The following is a 5,371-nucleotide window of genomic DNA, read 5'->3' on the forward strand; positions in this document are numbered from 1 at the left end:
TACTGCGGCCTATGCGTATGCTTCATCGTCGAGGGATATCCTGTAGATAGGTTCGTGCCGACGAAATACACACATCCAGACGAAATACACAAAATGACGTGTTGGGTTGACGCGCTTACTGAAAGGCTCGTTCAAATGGCGTGCTCCGAGGAGAGGGGTGGAATCTGCCCGCTCCTCTGACATCGTTACTACCAATAATCCCGGAACAAAGCAATGGTAAGAGTATACTGTTTGGGTGACGGTCCACTGTGACTGTGATTCCTGACCTACTGTGCAATTACGGTAGCCACACATCACGCACTGAAATGAAAAAACAAGCTGACCACGCTAAAATGTGGGTCGTTGAGCTAATCGTCACTGGGCATTCCTAACATCAGAGGTATCACGTTTACACACAGGTCAACGGTCAACAATTGGAAAGACAGCGCTGAAAACAAAAATAAACGACGGCATGGTAACGACATGCACACGAAGGTCCTGGGTCAGACAAGGCAGCATCGAGCATGCCTTTTCCAACCGATCGCAGTTTTCTCTGTTCCCACGCTGCCCTCTCCAACACGGAGTCACCAAACGCCCTGGATGCTTGGTCTTTGGCCGTCCCCTCGCGTCCTGAAAATGGCACCGGCATGCTCCAACGGCTGTGTAATTGTGTGGTTTAGGGAACGGGGTGGGTTTGGGTGAGAGGACGAACGTGGGGCCGGAGCAGAAGGCGAGTGAGGTCTACTCTCAACGACTCAATACATTTTATTGCCATCATCGGATACAGACGTTGCCTCCGCGAAACAAGCACCAATAGTGTCGACATGTTGTATTAAGCAAAGACCATCGGACTTGGCTTGCAACATCTCATGGACAGTGGTGGTTACATATGCCAGGGAGTCACTCACTAGATATGCCCCATGGCTCAACGGGTCAGTCAACATGCTGGCACGTGCAGCACATCAATTAGTGTTTGTATTTAGCCTGCTGTATGTCGGACAGAAGCTTCGTCAGTCTTGTGCTCAGAGAGCGGAGAGCCTCAGGCACAGACGTTCTCAAGCAGGCGTTTTTAGCAACGGCGCAGTCAACTACTGTTAAGCTTGACGCCCGCCCCTTGTGACCTGATATGGTCAAGCATTTCATGTCGTTGTAATTTTCTAATCGTTTTTTGGCATTTAGATGGCAATGGTATAAATGCCTTGCGTACATAATTCAGGTACAGACGAAGTTCATAAACAATTTTTATCACCATTCAACAATGACTGTTACCCTGCAAACTGTCGCTGGTCGGTGGCTCGGGCCGATGGCTGAGGTAAGATGTCGTTGGTCGGTGACTCGGGCCGATGGCTGAGGAAAGATGTTGCACCTAGCAACGTCGTCCGGCCGATTTGTGCATGTTTTTTAGAAGTATCGTTCCCCAGCCGATGTATACACAAACAACGACCCCTTGGTAGCTTTCATTTTGTTCACTGACATTGTTCAACGCGTGCCAATGCGGGGTCAACTTGACCTCGCCGCGAAAGTTCTACAACATAATTCTCGAACGGCGCGTAGTAGCCGCACCAAACTTTCAACACTTGTGGGTAGTTGAATAGAAGATCTTTGGGTACACAAGTCAGATCTCTCTGCCGGGCTGCTGACCTCTGGTAGGCCGTAATCAGCCGGCGGCTGTCAACGAAGGCAATTTTTATGGACTGGTTCAACCTACTGCGACAACGGTTTGTCAGACGCAACCGTGCATCTCTGAAATCGTTTTTTAGGCAATGAAAAACGATTTGATTTAGGGTTACAACAAATTCCATTGACCTGGGGTCAGGTATGAAGGAAGGACTGAGGTCAAAACCAGTCCGCTTTTTTACTAAAACGCTCGTTTTACAGGATTGTTGTTGATGCTCATTTCAAATCTCTTGGCAGTAGGGACCGCGAGAGATATATTCCATGAGCTTCTTAAAGGTCCTAATAGGTCACTGACCTAAAATGACCCAGATCGACCATTCATTTTAAGGACCGCACCGCTTAGCGTAATCCTTAACATTTACTCAAATTTAAAAACCAAAACATTCTCGTAGGTTCTTTAAATGTCATGAGTTTCATTAAGTTAACAAGGTCACCGACCTAAGATGGAGACCAGTAATTTTTTTCTTAGAACATATAGCTAGGCTCAGGGCAGTTGCGTCAGGGGATCTGGGGGCACTATGGACACTAATCTTGAGTCTGACCTTATTTGACCTTATTTGACCCGAAGGTCATGGCCTATGGACATCAAATTTTGACATAAATGAGTTTACATACAGACCAACCCCCTGCTAATTTTGTGTTCCTAAATTCCTTATCATTTGAGATCTTAGGGGGTTAAGCTTCCCACCCACGAGCAAAGGGCATTCAACCTGCCATCCGGGCGCGTTGAAGTAAACAGGTTGCTGGGACAGATTTCGATCCCAACAGGATGCATGTGGATGGCTTGAGTTGCAACTAGAATGGGTCGTTTACCATACCAAAGACAGCAGGTCTATAAAACTTGCGGTCTAACAAGTTCAGAGTTTTTGTGCTGAGTTGGCGACCTTTAGTATGCCAGGAGGTACTGGTTAAGCGACTTTTTAAGGGAGCATTGGCTATGTTGGCAATTCTTGACGTTTCAAGCTGTGCTCATGAAGACTCGTGTCGTTGACGGCGTTAAACGTACTGCTAGTCTAATGAAGGTTGACATCTCATCATAAGGGCCACACGCTCATACATTTCGAAAACCCAGGAGCTGAAGACACTCCCTGCAAACATAAACTGCAATTTCTGACCTTTTCCGGGCGCTCCTTTCATATGGTGTAATATAGAAAACACTTGAAGTGAAGCATGTGTGGGTGTGTATTCCGTTTTTCTTACGAGTTCTATCGCAAGACCTGAACATATTTTATGATCTAAGGCCCTTAAAATATACGCATCTGTGCCTACTAACCGATTTAGCATGCGTGACGGTGAACCGAAGAGCAGGTCATATTGCAATCAAGGGGGAAAGTCGGGATCACCAGGTGGTTTTGGACTCTTATGATGATACCCGTGTTTCCTAACGAAGAGACGGCCGTGTTCACGGCTTTCGTGATGACATTACAATGCTGCAAGCTAAAACCTCTGTACGGTATAAATAGTATACGGTGTAAGTGCATTATACCTCACTTGCCTTTTCGCGATGAGTTTTTACTGAGCGACGACAAATCCGCTCGACAAGGTAATATAATGTTCCAGTAATTAACGAGAGCATTGACACCTCCCACATTATGAATATATCCATTTAATTTGTTTTTCATTACAAATCTCTAGAATCTAAATGTCTGTATACCCCTTGCTCACAGCAAACGTTCCCTATATTCCGGCGAAGCGGCCGAGTTACAACGCCAAGCTTTGTCCGCTAACATCGCATACCAGGCGCATGTGTGGGTCATCATTCATCGCTCCCCCCGACTTGTCAGGCGTGGGGACCTGCGGAGTCGGCCAGCTGCCGCCCGACCACGCCGCACGTGCTGCGTCCGAGGGTTAGTGCAGGTACTGTGGCACAACATCCGCCTCCCCCAGCTGACGTCTGATGCCCAGGAGGCAGCGCTGCTAGCCGAGCCGTGCCGACCTTCGGACTGAAAACGTTTTCCATGCCGGCAGTGCGCTTAGCGAATGCGTGAGCGGCGTTGTGTAAGGCACATTCTGCATTGATGTATTGATCAAACTTGACATGTATCCTCAGAGTCCCACTACGCCTTCCCTGACCATAGAATAATCCTTCGCGTGTTTCGTCTCCACTCAAAGAAAACGTCACACATCACGATAAATGCAGCATAGGAGATTGTGCGCTCCTACCTAGTAGTGCATACAAGTGCTTGCGCGCTTGCTTCGCTAAGCCAGACCGTTTATGGACGATTTGTGTTTGCATTGGTTCGGGACGCATTCAACACGATTCATGAGATGTCCTGGCCGATCTGACCTCTGGCTGCTGGGATGCTTGACGAGGCCGGGTGTGATGTGCTGACTGCCAGGGACGTTCAGAGCTTACTCTCCAGATGTCCACTGCGGCTGGAACATCGTTGTACGTTCCAAAGAGAGAAGCTGGGGACGATCTAGAGCGAGTTCGGTGGGGGGGGGGGGGCGGGGGGGGGGGAGACTCGGCGAGCAGGGGGTGGGGGCGGAAAAGTAAGGAGAGGAGAAAAGATGAAAGGTGACGTAAGTGCCAGCGAAATTTCCCAAACACCAAATTGATACTTTCCTGGGTCATAAAGTCATCTGCAACAACTTGGTCTTGCTGTTCGAAATCGTCTGTATGACTGACAGGTTTTCAGCCTGCCGCGGCCGGCAACTTCCACTGAGCTCTCCGGCACAGGTCGCTGATCTACGGCACACTTCGTCTTCCTGTATGCGGATAGGCCCGGCGGATGTCACAGTTACCGACGGCGGCATGCACGTGATACTGCGCCTGACACAGAAAAACTCCATCACCAGGTGCGTCATGCGTCGACGCAATATCCTGCGGAGGAGAAGGTTTTTGTGGACGATGAAACGCCTTGCTCCCTGACAACTGCGATGAAAGCTCTATCCGTCGAAAGACGTGTGATTACCGTACATGTCTTATCAACTCAGAGCGTATGAACGCGGGCGGTGTGGACCAAACTTTCTGGAAATGTATCGCAAAATGAGCTTCACTACCTTGAAGAAGGACCACTATGATCTACGCCGTGGGGCAGAGGTCAAAGTCATGATGACGATTTGTTCAACTCGCGTCGTCATTGCCTCGTATGTGTTAATGCTCTTTCTTTAAGGGAGCATTTTAAGCTCCCATCTATTAATTGCACTCATTTATGCCGATAAGTGTTTTGCCATTTTTACATAACTCACATGTTCAAAAGGCAAAGCAAATGAAAACCATTACTTTCACAGTGGTGAGCAACGAGTCCATCAGCATGTCTAGCGTCGAAGTCGCCACTGCAGTCTCAATTCTGGACTATTCAGAAGGCCTTATCGTATCGAGAAAACATCCAAGAAAATCATCAATGTTGAGTTCGCGGTGACTTCAAAAACGTGTGTCCGTGTATGTATATATATATATATATATATATATATATATATATGCATATATGTAAATCGATAGATCCAGCGTTGGACACCGAAGGTGAAAACTGCCGCTATCGAGGATGGGGGCCCTGATCACGATGACCACTCAACATGAGCAGTCAAGTTTAGGGTCGGTAAGCGATAATGACAGCCTGATAGTGCGTACCACAGCCTCCCTGTCTAAATCCGCTTCGAGTGAACCACGTCGTGACTTGTAAGGTGCAGCAGCGAGCTGCCCATCCAAACCCTTATGCCTGCCAACAGCCGACAGCCGACGCGAAGCTCAGCAGCCGAGGCAAACACGAAG

Source organism: Pollicipes pollicipes, unplaced genomic scaffold, assembly GCF_011947565.3.
Source record: "Pollicipes pollicipes isolate AB1234 unplaced genomic scaffold, Ppol_2.1 Scaffold_6138;HRSCAF=7277_pilon_pilon_pilon, whole genome shotgun sequence".
Classification (NCBI taxonomy): domain Eukaryota; kingdom Metazoa; phylum Arthropoda; class Thecostraca; order Pollicipedomorpha; family Pollicipedidae; genus Pollicipes; species Pollicipes pollicipes.